We start from the raw sequence: 22,728 nt of genomic DNA on the forward strand, positions 1-22,728 counted from the left end.
ACTGAAAAACAACTACTGTAAAATGTTTAGCCCATAAATATGATGTGTGTGAAGAAAACATTAAACAATATTTTAATTTGGACCTTCAAAAAGCAGTTAAAAAGAAATGACTATGAAATTTTAGGGGGGGGGGGAGGGGCGCTAAAGCCTGTTACCCCCCTCCCTCTAAATCTGCCCCTGGTGTCTGTTCTCTGATAGCTCATAAGATTCACAATAGAAATTGAATTGAAATTTATTAGGTACAGTACGCCAATAAACACAAGAACAACAACACAGAGTACAGTTAAGTTTGCACTACAGTAATAGGCATTTAAAGGTTTCTTAACAAATAGGCCTACATAAAGAACCCATTTTTTATTTCCCCCTTCACAAAAATGGCCACAACAAAAGCATGATCACATACCAGACCTACAAAACATTAATTGCAGGATATTCTGATTGTTTTGGCTTGTAATAAGTAAACAAGGGAAGGAGATGTGGGAGGCACAAAAAAATTCAATATTCAATTTCATTTTATGCTCTGAATGCAATCGATGTTCAAAATCTGCCTAAAATTACTTTCATGTGCATTTATAAGAATCATAAAACTGAACAAAGGTCTTAACACTACAGTTGATCGCTTGTTAAATGGATGACGTTGGTTGGAACTTTCTTTCCTTCATGGTTGGATGATTACAGTGAGTACCTGTACGCTGCTTTAAAAAAATAATTACATTTTTGAAGCTGGAACTATTATTTAAACACACACACAAAGTCTATAAATTACAGACCTCTATATTGACCTGTTGGAATTTTTTCAAGTTCAACAAGAATGCTATCTTCCCATCAAAGAATCCTGACATAGACTAAATCTATATCATTTGTCAACATGCAAACTCTATATACAATATATTGATAAAAGGTGACAAGCGACTGTTAATCTAAATAAAGGGTTTAAGGAAAGACAACAGGAGATGAGGAATTTGCTAGTCAATGATCTCAATTATTCTCTTTAAGACTCCTCTTCTGGGTTTGCCATTTTCTTTGATAAATAAACAAATGAATGTCACAATGGGACTTGAGCATTTGTTGTTAATAACAACAAATTTCTTTCTGGAAATTAAACTATAGCCAGCAATTGCAGTAATTTTTTTTGTTTTCTCAACCATTTCTGGTTGACAAATTATATTTTTTCCTCCTAGAATAACAAAGGTGATGCACCAGACATTACAGTATTTTTCACACTTCATACCCAAAGAATCATACAATTTTAATCTATTTTTTTGTTCAATTTATTACAGTAATAGCATTTGCAGTACCTGTTGCTATTTGGGGATCGGATTCAACACTAGCCATTAAGCGCAAAATCAGTGGTCTATTGGTTATGACACTAGGCTAGTTATCTGGAGATCATGGTCCGATTCCGACCTGAATCACGTGCAAGATTTTCTTTGCAAAGTATTTGGGAATGTACTATCAGTACGATAACACGTCATGTAGGGCAAATCATCACTCCTATAAAATTTCCTGACACAAACAACATCAAAATATTATATTTTTAGTATAAACTGACAATAAACTTTTGCATACCAAAAAACACACAAAGTTAATATTAACTACTGTAGATCTAAGGTCAAAATTACATTCAGACGACCAATTAACTTGCAAGGATTATATGTGCAAATCGGTACTCTATTAACTGGCTTTATAAACTATGACAACCAAATGCTTCGCCACAGGGAAAAATTACTATACTAAACATGGCCGGCGGAACGTTTTTAAAAATGGGGGGGGGGGGGGGGGTTCCCACTAGTGGGGGACCTAGGCTCGACGGCCTCCCGGTTCTGCCGGCCATACTAAAAACCATTAGCAAAATATTTTTTAAGAATATGAAGCAAAAACTGTAGTAAACATAAATTGACAAGCCTTCTATTATCTATATCTATAACCATGGAGACCATAATTCTATGCTGTTGATAACTAATAGAATATCTACAATCTGCTAGATTGTTTACTATGGCAACATTATGTAATTAATACGGTAATACAGTAGATCCTGTTTGATGACAGACAACACTTTAGAAATCATAAACCCACTTCAAATTTTAGCATCCATGTAGATTAACAAAAAGAAACATAGGTCATGCATTATGGTACTGACACTTATTTTATTTAGATAATATGGCTTCAATTTATAATGAATCAAAGGGATGAATAATGGCAATTCAAGAATGTCATTATTTTGTAGCTAAAAAAATTAGATTCTGATTGTCAAGGATTAGGATGGCATATAGCATTGTCTAGCTGTCACACCACGGTAGATTTGCTGCAACTAGTCATATTCTGTTTGTTTTCATGGTTCACTTGGTTTTATATAATAATATTGTTCAGACATTGTTGTTAATAGAAATAATGTTAGACCGGCTTATAAGATCATGACGATCCTCAACATTAGCACTAGTCAGTGTCTTTGTCGCCTGACACCATCTATCCTACCATCACAATCAACATCATTTTCACCAACACCACCATACTTATACATTACATTAAACTTGCCACAAATCTTTTTTTTTGTTTGTATTTTTAGACCTTTTGAAAAGCGCGACCACACAAGTGCAATATATATGGACTTTGGCTACGGTCACCTTAGAGTCTCAAGCCTGGCTTGACTCACCGCGGGTGAGATTTCAAGCCAGGCTCGAAATTCTTGGTCGGTCACACTACCTGAATTTAGTTGGATTGACCTCCAAATTAGGAAAGTCGTAACAGGAATTTAGAGTGCCGCCACAATAAAAATACCGGCCCCGCGCGCGAAACGTTCTTGCGGGCAATCTTTACTGTACTTTCTTGGAATCAAATACGAACACGTGCTGATCAATTCTATGCATTTTATTATTTCAATTTTACAACAAACTTGAGATCATGTTCAAAATGCACCCGACTTTGTTAATTGCATTACTACCGCTGGTTAGGATAATCGATGTAGATCATAGACCTATGATAATGGACAGTATATCGGATGATCTAGGCCTGGGCTCGGATGTAATGGCGATGCTAGTTTTCGGATTGATAAGTGCATTTATAAATGACAACTGATGATTGCGTCTTATTATAATACACACATGAAGAACTTGCCGGTTTTTTATTCAAGAACTTCTAAACGCAATGGCGTCATCGACTATTATGGGTCGACAGCCAACGAGGAAATGTCAATCCCGGTCATGCCAGGGTTAGTCTGGGTGCTGAGCCGGGATCGAGATAGGTAGATTGAGATCGAGGTCACGCCAGGCGCGAGTCGATCCAGGTGCAGTCACATTACGAAAATCTCATCCGCGGTGAGTCAAGCCAGTCTTGAGACTCTAGTGTGACCGTAGCCTATATTTCATAGTATTTACTGAGTAATCCAAATTACCTCAACCATCTTCACTGCCATCCCCAATATTGTATATAACAACAGCATTGAATCCACTGCCATATACTATACAGGTGTGATTACTGTTTTTTATTATTATGTAGCTTGCAAGTGCCACCCTTTCAATTTGGTTATTTCACTGCTAGGCAACAACCTAGTGACAAACGATGGTAGATCACAATTTCCGACCTATAATGCACATTATCTCTAAAACTCCTGTTGTAAAGGAAAAGATCTGACACCGGAATTAGCTTCACTAGATTTCATAAGCAGTTCAGGGTCATATTTTCCCAAGTTGGATGAATATTCTGAACAAACTAAATTTGACATATGTCAATTTATTTTTGTCATCATATATTATTCTTTTAGTTGTCCTACACTCGTTCTTCTTTTAAGAATTGAATTATGGAAACAGCAAAGTTGTTCAGAATTTAAGACATGTACACACACCAGACTTAAAATATCACAAATCATCATTCATACTCTCAGGGGAGAGAGTAGTGTACACTTTGAAATGGAAAAACAAGTGATGTATATGTGCTGTCTCTTATACACATCTAGATGTGTATAAGAGACAGGCTTATAAGATCATGACGATCTTTTAGTGCTGCATGGAAAAAGGAAGTATAGTTTCAATAAAAAAGGTCATAAGATGTTTGATTGTATTACAGGAAGGATTCAGGGCTAAGAGGTACTGTGACGTGTGTTAAACAGAAGAATGCGGGGTAAACTTAAACAGTTGTTGTTTATCCCTAATTTGGACAAGCAAAATAACTTGTTCCTGTGTTTCAACCAATGATTAATTAAAGTAGGCCTAATTTATCATAGTTTATAATAAGAAAGTAATATGAAATCACACCTATTTTGGAGAACTGAGTGGCAATAAGTATTACACAGATACAATACATGTTAATGAATTAACAAGGCTTAATAGCCAAGTATAATTTTTTTTTTGTTTTTTTTTGGTGTATTTTCAGGTAAACCGCATTCATATTTAATATTGATGCATGACAAAAAAAATCATTCTCTTAAATCTAATGTCTCATACAGAAATGTTGTTATAGAAAAGTTGTTCGTTGATGAGCTATGCTTGATATGATTATTACAACATGATCCTATTCGAGTACTGCTATTATTATAAATATCTATTGGTTTATATTGTATTAATGGTGCTACGCAGCAAACTTTATTTTGAATATTAATAAACTTTTACTTAATGTAGACTTATTGAAGAGTCATAAAATCATGAAACCCTACATTAATACATAGGTCTGTGTATATTTATGTGGTTAGTAAATAATTTTTTTCCAGTGCATTCTAAGCCAAATTACTGAATATAACAGACTCTAGTTGGAAATCCCAACACCATGATCGCTGTAGTATACTGTAGTACTGACTGAGGTTGATCATATTATTCATCTACAGTAATACTGCCATATTTATAACAGGAAAGCCTACTGTGCTTCACCATACATAAGTGTCATTCTTCTGCTTTCAGATGGTTCTTTAAAACTACTAGCACTTTCGATTGAATTGCTATCATAATATTAAAATTGTGCAACAATGGCAATTTCCTTGCAATTAGACCCACTAAGCACAGAATTGGCATATCGATACTTATTGCCAGTTATAGAACGATAAATGAAAGTTCTATAAATGATTGTTTAACTGTGTTGATAACTGCAGGTGGTACACCCAGACCACTGGGTCTTGTGCCTAGCTAAAAGTGAAAGACTTTCTGCTGTTTAACATCAGAAAAGATGTAATCAGGAAAAAGTAATCCTTTTCATGTATACACTTCACAATGCATTTCATGCTGTGCTTTAAATTGCAGTTTAATACAGACAAATAAACAATACTGGAATGAAGCTATGACGATGGTGCTAGCTTTCCTAGGATCAATCCTGGCAAAATAATATTAAATTTAACACAAAATAAAACATATCTGGTAAATTAATTATGTTTCATTGCTTCCAGTTTAATGTTGAGAAGTCTTATCCTTAAAAGGGAACTAGACGATTTTTCTAGAGGGGATTTTTGATATGTCACTGGTAATAGAATCAAGTTTAAAATCGTTTTTTTTTGGCAATTTTTTTTATGAAGTTATAGGCCATTACGATTTTGCCCCTTTAGCAACGTGACCAAAGATCGTATAGCGCTGCTATTCAAATTTTGGTTACAGTACCTTACACTGACATCACGCTACTAAAGGGATAAATCGTAATAACTACATACAAAATTGTCAAAAATGATTTTAAAGTTTTTTCTATTACTAATGACATGGTAAAAAAAAAACACTTTCTATTTCCCTTTTAAAGATAGGGCTATTTTATTTTGCATTTTTTGTATATTTTATGTCATGTAATTAATTATGTTTCTATTTAGGGGGCTAAACTAGGGACCCTCAGATTGAAAGGTAAGTCTCAGTTCCAACTGACAAACAATATTTCAATATCAAAATTACTACTTATGTTCTTATAATGTACATGGGTAATTAAAGATTAAGTGTTGTACTTAGCCCCAGATAAATAGAGTATGCTGTTGATAAAAAGTGATCTGTGAAATTAATTTGTTTATACCATGACATTATTGCAGCATCAAATCAATTTGTTTGTGCCAATAAGGTCACTCTAAAATCTTTCTGATGAATAAACAAATAAATATAAAAAATGCTTAGCACATCTTTAGAATTATAAAAAAAAAAATGTATCTAAACTAATTGCTTCAAGATTTTAAGCTACAGTATGATTAAATTTAAAAAGTAAAATTCATATGTAAAAGGGAAGTGGGTATAGAGTATCATTTAGTCCCCAATATTGATTCAATGTCTGCACTACAAGATTTATGTTGCAGAACTAAATAAAAGACAGCTACGATAGAAAACAGTTACTGTATCAGTTTAAATCAATTATCTTCCTTTTCAATTCCTTCCCATACATCTATCTTCCTTCCGTGCATTGATCAAAAACCAAAACAAAGTTAACATACTTGGCATTTGATCAACTCCCTAGAATATTACATTAGAATGTTTTAATTTTTAAAAAAAATAAAATAAAAAGAATCAAAACTGATAACACCTCACAGCGTGAAAGTTGCAGTACTCAACTAAAGTAAAGCAAGCTGGAGCTGCAGCTGAAAAATTTAAATGAGAGTTAATATTTGTACAGTACTTCTGAAGACCTGGTCCAAATCTAGCTACGGTTGAGTTTTAATTTGCGTCTGATCTCTCGGCTCCTCATGAAACTTTTGTGACATGGGACAATGTATCTGTTACATGTTGGTCCAGGTGCCGCACTATGACTGCCCCTGGTCAGCTGTGGCTCTGCTGAAACTTCTAATGAAAAAAAAAAGTAACTAAGGTGGAGTATTTGACGACTACTCATATACTGAAGGCAACGAGCTGAAGATAGAAAATAAATTGAGATAGTGTTTGTACTGAACTTAATAGTCACATTCATTATGACCATTGGGCCTTAATTAATGTATGTGTTTGCATAGTTGAAAAGAAAAAATGTATAAAAATTTCAGATCAAACATGTAAAAAACTGTTGTTTCTCCATATGTAGTTCCAAAAGGTAATTTTGGGATGGTCCCAACAACTGGTCAGGAAATGAATGGTGGGTTATAGCTGTAAAATTATGATGGTTCCACTGTAAGTCCAAAAGGAAACGACTGACACTTACGAGGTCAGATTCAAATGGCCTATAATCACTGAGAAATAAAAATGATTATTATGATGATGACATCACATAGTGACTAACAGATTTGACAGCTTTAGATGAATAAAAGTTAAATACTCCATGTGGTGAAATCACGAACCTCTCAAACATTCTATCATAAAAATCCTTGACAGAATAAGACAATTATGTTAATTAATGCACTAGATTGTGTTCAATATGCTAACAAATATTTTTTACTCTACATATTTTGAATTAAAAACCAAAAATAATTTAAAACAAAGTATATGTTATGATCCATTATTTTTGTAAATGAAGGAAACTAGCATCAGTTTACACAGGTAAGTTAAGTATTCACTTGAAATAGACATTGAATATTATTACCATTTATTAGTTTAAAATGGTATTCAGTAGTCTATAAGTTTGAATAAGATCACATTTACTCCTACAGGTATATTTAATTTTCCTTTGCCTATAATAGGTGTGTACTGTACCTTTGAATAATACAAGCTTAATATAGAGAGGTATTATTTATAAGTTTGAATAAGATCACCTTTACTCCTATTTAATTTTCCTTTGCCTATAGTTACAGGTGTGTACTGTACCTTTGAATAATATAAACTTAATATAGAGGTATTATCTATAAGTTTAAATAAGATCACCTTTATTCCTATATTTAATTTTCCTTTGCCTATAGTTATAGGTGTGTACTGTATCTTTGGATAATATAAGCTTAATATAGAGAGGTATTATCTATAAGTTTGAACAAGATCACCTTATTCCCACATTTAAATTTCTGTTGCCTATGGTTTATAGATGTGTACCTTTTCTAGGCATCACCTTTTAAAAACAGAAATGTTACTGATCGAATATGAAAATATAAAAGACAAACAGTGTCCAAATATATTACACCATAATATTGAACTGTTAATTTAGGATATGCTTATTGTAAATTTAAGATTAACACGAGACAGTCGGACTAGGAATAGAGCCAACTCATGTTTCAAATCTGCGTATTATGACCAAGTCTATAAATGCAGTTAGGCCAAGGATGAACATTAACTATTATGAGCATAGTACACATCACATAGTTTCTAATACTATATTCTTTAGGCCTACTTTTATCTTTCCCAAAAAATATATAGCTTAATTAAAACTGAAATAAAAAAATTGAGATTAATCTGACTCTGATTTGATTCATTACATTCTATATTCACTCATCCATTTATTTATAATGAATAATAAAATAATAAATTAACTTTTATAATTACATGGAACATGCAAACAACAATTGCCTTGGATTCCCAAGTCAACTGAAACATTGTTTAAGAGTAAGACTATCCTATATTAAAAAACAAAGGTTTTACAAAGCCTCTAGTATTCTTTAGTGTCATACATACAGACACAATGTAGTCTGGTGATAGACACTACCGTCTTTTATTCCCAACAAGATATCCAATCATTATTCGATACTGTTAATTCTAGTCTAATTCCCTTGTCCCAATACTTTGCTGCGAATAAACTCTCAATCAACTATACAAAATGTAACTTCATTCTGATTGGGACCCCCAAAAAATTAAAAAAATATTGACCTATCAAACCATAAATTTTTTTATTGACAACAATGTCATTCCCTCTGTCCAAACAGCAAAATTTTTAAGAGTCTATTTAGATAGCAATTTAACTTAGAAAAAACACATCAATGAAATTGAACGTAAAGTTTCCAAAAGCCTTGGTATCATTTCTAGATTATCCTTTTTACCCAACAACATCCTCCATATTCTTTACTGCTCCCTCATCCTTCCTTATCTGAGCAACTGCAACATTGTCTGGGCCAATACATATTTATCCAATATCAAAAAACTGCAAATTCTCCAAAATAAGGCTATCAGGATCATAGATGGTGCCCCACCACGGTCTCATTCTTCCCATTTATTTGCCAAATTGAATCTCCTGAAACTCACTGACATTAATCTTGTCCAGCAAGGTAAATTTATTTTTTCTGCTATGCATTCTATCCTTCCCGAATAATTTATGCAATATGTTTGTTCCAAATTACTCTATTCATAATTATCCCACTCGATCTAGAACTCATATTCACATACCTACCCACAAAACTAATTATATTCAACATAATATTAGATACTCAGGCCCTACAATGATGAACAATCTCCCTCCCCCAATTCTAAACGCTAATTCTCTAAGGATATTTTCAAAAAAATTGAAACTTCACCTAACGTTGTTCTATTAAATAAATATTTGCGGTCATATTTGATATGTTATGCTTTCGCATGAACTTCAGTTGTTTGTTTGTTTGTTTATTCATTTATTTATTAATTTTTTTCTCCTTTTTTTGTTTTTTGGCTCTTCTTTTTTTGTCTGTATTGACTTTCTTTTTTCTTTTTCAGGCATGCCCATCACAAGATCTTTATCTTCTTGGGATCATGCCTCCTTCCATAGTTTATTTATTTATTTTTTTTAAACCTTATTGTATTGCATCATTTTATGTTCTATGGAAGTTAATAAATATCTTCAAAGAAAGAAAGAATGAATAATTGATTGTTAAACCATGTTAAACAAACTGGTCCCAATTATTGATTAAAAAGACCTTGATTTTATCACCTAACTCTGCCTTAAACCATGGAGTAATGAAGCAAGTTAAATACTGTATTTAATGCTTCACCTTTTCTCCGGACCTCATATAGTTTAATTGTTTCCTTATAGCCACTGTTCCTTTGCATCTCTTTAAACTTTTTTTTCTGTCATAATAAATTCTAACTCCTGAAGATAAGACAATAGCCTCTTTTTATTTATTTTATCTACTTCTGTAGTGTCTATGTTCGAATGAAGTGCATTAAAGTCGAAGTAAAAATATAGGAAAGAAAAGATATGTTATTGTTTTGAAATATAGTTTGCAAAGTAAAATGATAAGAAAAGGCCTGATTTGTTCAAAATATTATTTTATAGTCATTCAATAAATTTTTGCATTACTCAGAAAGTGAGCAAAACAATAACTAAGTTTTTATTGTATCGTAAAATAAACACAAGGCATTCAGATAACAAAAAAAAAGCAGAAACAAAATTTGCAATGTAATGCCTGCTAAAAATATATTACTAATGGCATGAAATACAGAGGTGAACAGGTTACAACAGCTATTATCTATCAATTTGCTGACATTTTAGGTAACCATTGTATGCAAAATAATTCCAAACTCTCTGGATGTTTTGAAAAAATTGACAATGGAAGGAGTACAAAAGTGAATTTGTTTATAAAGTATAAAGCATAAAAAAATATTATGATGCTGTTGGAAGTATTAAATTTTCAGGACTTGTATACTACAAAAGAGGGTATTTTTTGCAGAAAACAACTAAGTGTTAAAATTATGTAAATTTTATTAACTCAATAAACAGGGTTTCCCTGGGAAAAGGGAAGGGTACAATTTGAATGAGTAGCTTAGGTGACTTTCATACCTTCAGAAAAATAAAAAAATTGAAGACTGGCTTTGAATTAGGCATGCAGACTTATTGAAATTCTGCTATATGATTGGCCATAGAATATAATGACATGGAGTCATGCTATCAGTTCAAAAAAAGATTGAAATTTTTTTTGGTGAAAGGATTTTCTCCAGGCAAATATTAAAACTTCACTCATAATATTACATTAGCACCTGGAAGGAAAACACTTATGACATTAATAAATAATACCAAATTCGTATTGTTAATGTTATTTTTACCAAATTTGCCTGTATATTGTATTTTTTTTATGTTACTGTAAATTTCTCCCAATTCAGTTTTAACTGAATCTAGTAAAAACCATACATTACAAGCTGAAATGAATTGGTATTTCTGGTTCTTAGGTCTGTAACAGAAAGTGACTAGCTATGTTCTCACACGGCAGCTAACGGCAGGATCTGGATCCTGCTAGTTGTTAGCTGCTGTGCGTCCATACGAAAAGATCCCGATCCCGATACCAAGAATATGATGATCGAATCACTGGCCAATAAGAAACTGGAAATTATAAACGCGTATGTGTGATTGGTTGATGATAGAAACGCGCTCAGCTTGCTAACCGTTAGCGGTATCCAGATACTGCTAACAGTTAGCGCTAACCGATCGGGCGTTCTCACACACGTGCTAACGGTTAGCGCTAACGGTTAGCTCCCGATCCGGATCTCTCGTGAGAACCAGGCTACTGTACTGTCACATAATACAGATCAATATATTATAATTAACCAACACTACTGTATACAGTACCTAGAGTATACTCTTGTGTACAACTCACAGATAAAATGCAAATACTGGTACTAAAATAAAATAAATAATTCATAAATAGCATTACTATACTACTTAGCTTTAGGCAAATGAATAAGTTTTAAAATTATGATATTTGAAACAGCTGATTACAATTAAAGAACAATGCCTCATTAAGAAACTAATTATTGCATGATTTTCAAATGAACCCCAAATAATTCACATCCTAGCAACAACTTTCATTGTATGTTTTGTGGACTAATCATGTTGAAAAACATGATGTGTTCAGTTCTGTTTAGTCGCACTAACTGACAGTATTGACTCATCACCTTATAGCTCTCAAATAATTTAAATGGGAAACCTTTAGGAAAGGATAAACATGCGATGAGTAATTTCTGCTGTTATTATAGCATCTTCTTTTCAAATAAGTATCTTTTAATAAGTAGACAAATTGTCTTTTCCCACCATCTATCTGGTTGCCATCATCTGGCAGACATTAACCAATAACCATAAAACCTTTCAAATCACTTTTATTCAATAAAATTTCAGAAACATATAAAAATATAAATATACAGTTAAAAAAAAGGATTGAATAAAAGGAAGAATAAATAAATGAATAAAACTCTCTAGGTTACATCCTTAAAATAAGATGACAAGGGAGTAAAAACACACACACACAAAAAAAAAAACAAGAAAAACAATCAGGTACAACCCTACTCCTTGCACACATGCACCAATTTTGTATTCAACCATATTACAATATCATTATATATACAGTATTATGATCAATATGTATGGCTATGTCCTATCTGAGTTTCATTCATATAGCTTCCACATTCTTTGTAAAGCGAAGATCATCACTGTCTTCATTTTCCTGAGTAATTTCCTACACTGCTGTTATTTTTCTGTCAGCTATGAGCGCATACAAGTACAGTAATGTACAAATAGACATTCAAATTCAAGGCTAATTCTTAATCATCATCATCTTATTCATTTTCATCATTAATATATTATGTGACCTACTGTATATTAGTCACAAAAGCCTTTCAATCTGTCCTCCATACAGTGGTCCCTGCAGAAATTCGCCAAAGTCACACGAGTCGGACAGGGGTTTCAAGCTATGGGGCAACTAGTGTCTTCTGCCACGGTCAGGGACTATACCCCCTGGTAGGGGTTAATGGGAAGAGATTTTATACAATGGTAAGATTTTATACAATGGTAAGAACTGTGCTTTTAGAACAATATAATAGGAACTGCAATCACACAAACTTTGGTTATTTACTGTTCTTCTCATTTTTGGATATGAACCAAAAATAATTTGAAAAAAATGAAGTTTTGAAAAACATACTGTACAAGCTGTAGAGAAGTTTGCTACTCCTCCCCCATGAGTTTTCTACTCCTCCCCCATGAGTTTACCTTCCCATGTTAATTTCTGTATCCATTTTCTCTCCTGGGTAGAGAGATGTTGATAAAGTTTAAGGATACAAGTGATTTTTACAGTGAAGGTTTCAAATCCCTGACCTCAAGTAGGGAGTTGGAGCCACAACACAACCCCTGCGCTACGTTTCTACTTGCTACAGTATATCTTATAGCCTGTAGGAAAGTATGATGCATACTCCAAGCATAGAAATACATGCATCACGTTGGGATTTTTGCTTTTTATGTCATTTTCAGGAATAAAAAATCTGTTCATAATTACAAGCATAGGTACAGTAGCAGTAATTTAATCAAAATAAAATGCATGAAACGGACGAGTCAACCTTGATCAACATTACCAGAATTAATAAGACTACATGCACGGCACCATCGAGGAAGGAAATAAATTTATATCTGGCTTATGTTCATATTGGAAACTATTCATTAATCAATTTTATAAATTCACTTGCCAGACATTAACAAAAATACAAAATTATCACATAGCATGTGTGACAATAAACACCTCAATGAAAGTGAACACAAAAGAGAACAAGGACACCAAGTTGGAATTTCCACTTATCTCCCCCTCCACAGTTTTAACTGTCAAAACATCTAATTCCTTTAAGTAGATTCTGAAATATGTTTACACTCCTGTTTCTTGTGCACTCCCACCCCTTAATTCCACTGCATTGAGATTTTGAATAGATTAAATCTTTCTATGATGTATTGTACTTACTATTGTAATGTACTTCAAAGAGTCTTGAAGATGAAGTTAATATCTCGTATTGCCTATGGTCCCTGTGGAGCCTCCATTCTCAAAAGGTAGGCCAATATAAACATCCAAGCCCATCAACAACAATTATCAATATGTACAGTAGCTGTAAGAAAATCTCACTTCTGAAGGAACTATACTTCTACATAGCTAACTGTCTCCCTGTGGGGGCAGAAGACCTTTAGCTTTGAAAAAACATGCCAAAATGATCAATATTCTGTTTACTTGCAGTATTTCAACAGAATACCATATTTGCCTTTCACTACATGGAGACTGGACTATTGAGGCTAGGAATTGATTCTTTTATAGTGTACAGATGGAGTAGTTGTGAACATCAATATCTTTAACCTATACTATACAGTGTATTTCCGACACAGCCTGTGTGATGTTTTATCGCTTCATATATACTGTTTGTATTGAGCTAAACAATAAATCCAACATTTGGATTGCTTACTGCAATATTCAAAATTAGAATTTGCTTGTCAATTAACAGACACATAAATAATACCTTAATAGAAAATCTTGATAGGTAATCAGTTTAATGGTAGTAGAGTAAAAGGTAAGGTTAATCACTGCAAATTATTATTTTTATCAAAGTATCATTGTAACCAAGTTAAAATACTTGATCTATACATCAGCTATATAATGTTTAAATTTTATCAATGGAATGCTCAGATTTAAATTCCTACATGAGGACATGCACACAAATACTTTTTAAAATACAGGATAAATATGTACAGTACCTTATGCTCTCAAATAATAAACAAAGTGGAAAGTAAAAACAATGATGAAGGATTTTCCAATGTGCCCTTGTCATAGTGACCATTGTGTTTTTGTGCAGCAATGACAATGCATGTAAACGACATTTGTTTATTTTATATTTAGCCAAAGGTCGATGCAGGTGTTGTTTTTATCCACTGTAAAATTATTTTTCAATGATATATAATCTTATTTAAATAATTTATGAAAGAATGTGCCACAGCGATGTTTTAAACCTTAATCGAAACATCAAGGGTTCCTCCCCCCACCCGCTACACAAATGAAAATTTAAAATGATGATGGCTGATGGTAACCTGATGATGATTAGATATGATGATGCAATAATGTTGATGACACTGATGATGAAAATGAGGATGATGGTGCAAAGAATTAATGGTAATTTTAAATTCAAGTAATAAATGATAGAAATGATATCGAGTTTGGTGACAGGCCAAAATTACAAAAAACATGAAGGGAAATTACAAGAATAATCAGAGTGACTCAGAATAAATTATGTCATACAATGGAAATGGATACAAATAACAATAAAACAAAGAGGATGCAAGCACTACATTGTCATGCATATACTGTACTGTAGTGGGCAAGACTCATACAAATTTTCATCACAAATGCTAGTAATGCATATAGTAGGCAACATTATGGTTACATGATATGATGTCATTTGAAAGGATCTAATATACTTGACCAATTATTAATATTATTTTCAATTATTGACTGAAAATTATTAAAAGGTAATTTGAAAGGATCCAATGCAATTTAGGAAATCATGAATCAATAAAATTACATTTGAAAGGATTCAATACTTTACTTGACATGGCATACTGTTCTTCATTAAGATAGTGGTAGCTAGGTGTCAGAATTACCATAATCAATTGTTCTTTTCATTGTTGATTTTTTAATAAATAATTTTCAATCCAAAAATAATTCCCATATCAACTACATGGAATCATATACAGTAAAATAACTACTTTATGGAATATTACTATGCAAATACTTTTAAAGTAACTAACATTATCAATTTTAATAGAGTATTGCATAACATTTTTATAACAGAAACTAGAGGGAAAAATATTATTAGCAAATTCTTTCTTTAGAAAATCATCAAAAATAAAAAAAGCAAAAGAAAAGGGTTTGAGAAAAGACACAAAAAAATGTACTTTTTTAAATGGCAATTTTTTAAAAAATATAATGAAAGTAATGGGATTGCTGGTATAAATAATGATAACAACAAATCAATTGAATTGATTAACAGAGAATGTTGTCCTTCAAATTACAAAGCAAAAGGGTACTCACCCTCACTGTGGCCATTGTTAATCTTGAATGGTCAGTCTACTCTACTGTGTACAACATGTTACTGAAGATGAGATGGTATTTTCATTGCAGCATTAAAGCTAACATTCAATCTAAATGGCAAGTGGCATTGCTAAGGCCTGTTGATGAAGGATTTATATTGCTAGTGACTGATAGCTTTCATTAGTACAAAGTATTTGCATAATTAATTTAATATTATGAAGAAAGCACAGTAGGTAATGTAGAGTGATGTATGCAACTGGAACTCAAATGGTGGAAATTATTGCTAATTCTTTCTAGACATGATGAGCAATTTAGTAGAATGATGGATAGAGAAACTGGAGATGAATAAAAAAAATGTCATAGTATGGAGAACTCTCTATAAAGAGTAGGCTCTTTTGATGAAAAGAACTAGGCATCTATCATTATATAGAAAAATGAGGATAGATAAAAATTGCTTGAACTGTTATTAAAATATGTATCATATAAAAGGTCACATATGTATTCAAGTATATTATATAAAACATGTATTCTTCCTCCATGGATGTTCCTGACCTACCGGTACATAAATAAATACTGTACTGCAGCTTCAAATATTATCTTTAATCTTGATTGCCAAAATCTAAATCCAAAGTGATAGACAAACCTTGTTTTACAAACCCACGTAATAATCATTTTTAGACTGTTATTGCTGTTGTCATGGAAAATGGAAATTTTGACTCAAACGAATTACGTTCTCCTACTATTATGCCTTACAAGTCCTCTACACTCTTTTTAAAAAAAAGAAAATTCCTCTCTTTAGGTACGATTTACTGTTGCTACCTACTTTAATGACATCAGTAAAGCATGATTTATCATGCCTTAAAAAAAAAAGGGCAAAATTTTACTATTCTACTGACATTTCCAATTTATTATTGATACTCTACTAAACCAAGCTTTCTATTTAGGAGTCCTTTTTTAAAACTTGCCATTTTATTCCTTTAATAGATTGTGCACCTTAATTCACTATTGCTTTCTATATTTTAGTAGTACCGTAGTAGTTAATTGTGGAATTGTTGACGAGCCTTTTCGTTTCTAGGTAAACAGCCTCTTTGTATATGAATCATAAAAGTTCTTCACGCCTTTTAAAGGGATAACGAACTTTTTAAGATTCATATAAAAATTATGTTTTTATTTCTGTAACTTTTTTAAGTCAACTTAAAATCATAAGAAAATGTGATTCCTGTAATAACAGAAAAGACAGAAAGACAGTAGTTGGTTGCTAGGAAAGTTATATAATCAGTGTGAACTGTAATCATGGAAAAATACTTCCATTGACACAGTAGATAATAATAATAATAATAATAATAATAATAATAATAATAATAATAATAATAATAATAATAATAATAATAATATGTTATATTTATATAGTGTTTCATATTAACAATAATTGAGTGTAAACCTTAATGTTTTAAAATTAACAACACAAGAACAATTAAAAAGCTTAAAACGGTATCATGATCGTTAATTCATAATTCTCAGACATACAGTAGCTTGTCAACTCTTAATTCTTTCTCTAATCCTGTAGCATAACCATGTGGCGGTTAAAAACTGTTGATCGCACTTATACTGTACTTATAATTAATTAGGGGATTCTAGCAGTGCCTGTCAGAGATTGAATGGATAGGATAACAAAATTGATGAATTTGGTGGCTATAAAATAAATAACAGTTGATCGTCACAAACGCTGCCCTCATCCGTCTCAGGGACTCATGGATTTTTATTTAAGTTTTTGGTGCAAATATTCTGCGAAAATTGTGGTCGTATACTTTTATTATACATTTCTTTTAAAAGAAACCATTACTGTAAATTGAATGCAAAATATCAATTGAAGGGTACTTTATGACTATGTGAACTGGCAAGGTAATGTCAATTTGTAAGCAGCTATAGTAATACAAGTTTATTTTCAACACAGTAAAAATGTTCAAAATCACCAAATAAAGGCAGTATTTTTTAAGATATTAGATGATAAAAGATAAATTTTATTGTCATAACCACAAGGCAACATAGAAGTTGGTTGCTTGCTGTTCTGATACCATCAACATAGGTATACAAATCATTAAATCATTTAAATATAATCTACTTACTATGCCATTTATTATTAATGATACTGTACCCAAAGGATATAAATTATCATCACATAGCAATTCTGCATCTGACTATTACTGTAGGTTGTAAGTCCCATAGGTCTGAGATCTTTGACTGGCATTCAAAATACAAGTACTGTATGGTACAGTATACATGAATCACCCCACTTGACAATCGCACAAACATGTTGGTTCTTAAAAAGAGCTTTTAGTTTTAGACAGACACAACACATATGAATACTGGAGCAGTCACTCCATATATAGCACATACCTCCGAACAATACGCTTCCCTTTAAAATGAAACTTTTTTCTTCATTTTTAAGACTAACTTTACTCCAGAAACTAGTAACATCTAGTAGAATTTATAAATGATTAATAAATTAAATGATAAAGACAGTAGTTAGTTAGTTAGTGAGTCATTTAACAAAGGTAGAGGATATGGATTTTACATTCAGATCTAATATTACTAAACATTACACACATACTGAGAGAAAACATACCTCTGCATGAATAATTTTTGCAGAAATTAAATTATTCATTTACAACGATGACTATGATAGAAATGGTCAGAACTGGATAGCGGAAATCCAGGCTCAATAGATGGAATGGAAATTACTATAAAATTTGAAATAGGAACCTTCATTCTGTACTTATGAATTATCAAAATTTTCTGAAATAAGGTACAAGCAAATTTTGAGAGGAGAGGTATATGAAGAAGGAAGCTGGGACAAAGAATGAAAATGTGAAAGAGAGTACGAGATGGAGGTTTCAGTGGCAGATCCAGAAACTTGAAATAGAGGAGGCCCAGAGAGGGACATTCAGATATGAAAGGTCTATACTACCTCAGCTCCGCTATGGTTAGGCTGGGTGAGGTAAGAAAATCTATGATTATGGCACCTGTAGATGGCTGGAAATGGCACTCTTAGACTGAAAATTTTGAGTAGAATTTTTTTTTTTTTTTCTAAATTTTGACAAATTTGGTGGGGGGAGGGGACTAGTTCCTCCCCTTGATAGTTGTGAAGGGACAGGGAGGAATTTTCACAAATGGAGGGTCCAGCCTACCCAACGATGGTGGGGCTGAGGTAAGAACATTTAATTATGGCACCTCTAGATGGCTGAAAACAACACTCTCTGACTTAAATTTGAATATAATTTTCTTTTTTTCTCTATTTTTTATGCTGAAAAATTAACGAGAGGGGGTGGAAAGGCAGGTTAGCTGGTCTCCCTTTGAATCTGGCACTGGGTACTCGTCCATTTAATTTACAAATTCCAGATAACTTATACAGTACTATACATGCTAATTATACAGGCCTCCATGATGAATGAGAGTGTATGTATGAACTAGAAAAAGTTTGAGAATGTGGAACAATTATGAAATAGCTACTGTACTGGACTGAGGGTTAAAAGGAATGAGCTAAGACCTGCTACACTGTTGAAAATTGATTGACCTGATTCTTTATTCTTATGATGATGGACTGCAGTTGATGCACAGTTCTGTAATATTCTTGTACGCCGATATATTTCATGCGATGCTAGAGGGCGTAAGTCGTCAGACATCTGGGGCGGATTTAGAGGGGCGGGGAGGGGGGCAGGCAGGATTCCCCCTTATGGAAAGTAAAAGAAAAAAAAAGAAGAAAGAAAAAGAAAGAATTGATTGCTCAAAATGCGTCATATGTTATTTTTTGGTGTGTTGTCTAGAAAACAAAAAATTTTGGGGGGAAATTCCCCCGAACCCCCAGTACAGATAGTGTTATCTCGATCGGTCCCACTTTCATTCCCCCCCACCTCCCCTTTAACACATCTCTGTATCTGCCCCTGGTCATACAGTACACAATACTAACAAAAGGAGACATTGCAGTACATGAAATTAATAGTTTTGTCTACTGTAATTATTTAGGCAACAACAGAACTTGACGTTTATAGACCAGAGAAAAAATTTACAGTAATTAATTGATATCTGGTCAATACAATTTACAAAGCAAGTGCATTTCATTATTAATCTAAATTTTAAAGTGTTTATCACAGTGGCATAACTAGGGTGTTTTTACAGTCCCTGAACAAAACACCCCTCTCCCTCACCTTTTTGTTCAAAGGGACAAAAAATAATAAATTATTGGAAATAAATGGCAAAGTAAATTAAGACGGTAACAGCTTATCTATGATAGGCTTCCTCTCTAGTTTTGCACCTTGCGTAAAGTTAGTGTAATATTTCTATTTAGCACCACCTTTTCCTAGATATTTTTCTCTTTTCTGTCTTTTTCCTGGATATACTACTTTATTATTGTATCATATTAGTACAGAACTTTAAATCCAAACTGAATTGAGAAGAGAACTGAAAAAACCCCATCATGTAGATATTGAATACATTCCAGATTTTACATCACCATTATAATGTATTCATGACTCAGCTACAGTTCTATCATGATCTTATACTTTACTTGAACCTATGTAGTGAAGCATATTGCAAGAACATCAATAATGTGTTATGCTACTAGGAAGGTGAGAAGGTCAGCTAGGTTAGGTGAATGCACAGACCTGGGAAAAAGGCTCCAGACTTCCTTGTCAACTTTGACAGGGAAGATCATAACATAAGACATACAGTAATACTTATTTACTGTCTCCTTTCTATTACAGCATGTTCAATAATAATAACTACTGTACTCCTTGGCCATTCCATGGTCAATAAATTGATGAGCGACAAATTAACTTAAATGGATGCTCAGGAATAAGATTACGATCTGCTAATATGCCTTAATAATACCTCCAGATTTCTCAACTCACAACCTTTTTCAATACTACAACTCCAATGTCTAATAAACTATATGATTATCATTTGTCTCTTTACTGTATTCGATTACTGTATGTATATATTTATATGCCATCCATATTTTAATACCTTTTACTTTTTTGTTTGTTATAATACATTGGAGATCACGCCAAGGCCTGGGTCTCACATTATTACCACTGCATGGGATCAAACACATGTAAAACACACTCAGCTCCCTGTGAAAGCATCACATAATTGTAGATAGTAATCAACACACTGTCATTCAAACTAGGTACAACTTTCGCCTGAGTGGATGATGTTTCTTGTCATAGGACACAAGTAAAATGCACAACACTACAAGAGATTTAAAGCCTGACTTCAAATGAAAGCCTGAAACTCAACTGCTGCAAAAGGCTCTCGCTTATACTGTATACAGTGGCCGGCTGTAGGATATATATTTTTTTTGAGAAGGGGGGGGGGGACTGAGAGAGATAGCTGCCATACGAGGACCTTCTGACCGAGCCGGTCCCTAATGAAGTTTTTTTTTAAATAGGGACCTCTGGATGGCTGGAAATGGCACTCTCAGACTTGGCACTCTCAGAAATTGATAAATACAATCAAACTCAACTCAATAAACATGCATTTCACATCATTAGGCCTACAGTATTTCATTTAATAAGTTTAAGCCCCTGAGCTCCCCTCCCCCAGCACTACCACTGACTGTATATACAGGGGAAGGGGAGAATTGGCAATAAACAGTTGTAACTGATCAGCTCTTACAGTGCAGTGCGGTGCCAGGATGTTGACCTGTTATCTGCAATGAAATCTAGTATATTCAAAATCATATCTAAATTGAAACATACAGTCAGTTGTTCGCAGAGTAATGTGTAGTCAACAATCATTATAGTAAATTAAATGGAGATAAAATGGGGGATGGGAAGTTGGGAATAGAGTTCATTTTCCCAGAATCCCAAATGTTGTGACTTGCAAATGATAGCAGATGAGCTATTACTAGCACAACTGTAGCAGAGTGGTAAAATTTGAGCATGTTCTTACTGGTACAGAACTACTACACAGACAACGTTTTTCACAAATAAGGTAAATACAATTCTAATAACAACAAAATTACAGGGAAGTAATGTAGAAATTATGCAGGTACTACCAGTAATCGGAATGCAATTATCTTTTGGTCATCTCAGGATAATTTCCCCTCTGTAAATTGTAAACAATGTAATCTTATTATACAGTAAAAATAATTTATCATTGCCACAAACCAAACATTAATAATAGAATTGGAACCAACATAGGTCGATCGTTTTTTTTTCGAAATTGAACACAATGAAAACAGCTAGGGTGTCGGATGTCAAGACAAAGCCTAACTATGTAAACCAATGCAATGTGTCCAATGCGGCGAAAACCTGCCTGCTCTCAACCCATGTCCATGAATTGAGCTCAATTCAACAGGCTGAACATTTACACAATCAATGATGATGATAGAAATAAAAAAGAAATAAATTAAAGAGAATACACAAACGCTGCATCTATTCTATGTCAGGATCTGAACATCATTTTATAAATGATCGACTTACCTGTAACCACTGACCGTTTTATCAGTTAAAAATGAAACAAATCCGTAGCCTAGATAAATAAACCTAGTTACCACACTGTTGCTTATCTCAAAGACTGTTTACTTTACAGCAGATAGAGGGAGAGAAATCGAAGCCGAGTCTATTGTGATGATTCGATTGGTCACGGCCAGCTGATTACCGTATGTTTTCATCACGTGCCAATCAATCATCCGCTTTTGATCTTTCTTACCTTTTCGTGCGTCGGTCCCTGTATGTAGATTTCACTTAATATTTAATCTTATTGAGTATTTCTTTAATGAAGAAATAGGCCAAGGGGAGAAAAAATTAGTTTAAGAGTACTTACAAGATCAGAATATTATTCCAGGCCATTATTAATTAATTGATGATCATGTAGAATGGCGGCACCAGCGTCTGTAATCTGTGAGGGAGAGGGGAGGAGGCGGGGAAAGTGAGAGGAAAGTTACATTTTCGGGGGAAAATATGCTGGGGTGGCCCGAGGTGGGCGTGGTTGGGTATCGTTCAAAATGTCTCGAAAGTGGTCCTGGAGGCGAAGCCCCGAAAAATACTATGCCTATGTAGAAAATAAACACTTTTTTTCTCCCGATGGTTTTCTTCTCTGTGGGGAGGTGAAAACTTAAAATTAAAGAAGCCCTTTACATTGCTTGG

The 22,728-nt window shown here is 33.2% G+C and overlaps 1 protein-coding gene across 1 annotated transcript in view; it reads right to left on the reverse strand.

Moving 5' to 3' along the window:
- LOC117101998 (inactive tyrosine-protein kinase PEAK1-like) overlaps positions 1-22,143 on the reverse strand; it is a gene marked incomplete in the record, with an annotated part of 33,869 nt that extends 11,726 nt beyond the window's left edge. The window contains 1 exon segment of the mRNA XM_033242166.1: positions 22,063-22,143.
- Between the last annotated feature and the right edge of the window lie 585 nt (positions 22,144-22,728).

This window comes from Anneissia japonica, unplaced genomic scaffold (assembly GCF_011630105.1).
Source record: "Anneissia japonica isolate Jap-2015-1 unplaced genomic scaffold, ASM1163010v1 scaffold997_len2565447_cov190, whole genome shotgun sequence".
NCBI classification, from domain to species: domain Eukaryota; kingdom Metazoa; phylum Echinodermata; class Crinoidea; order Comatulida; family Comatulidae; genus Anneissia; species Anneissia japonica.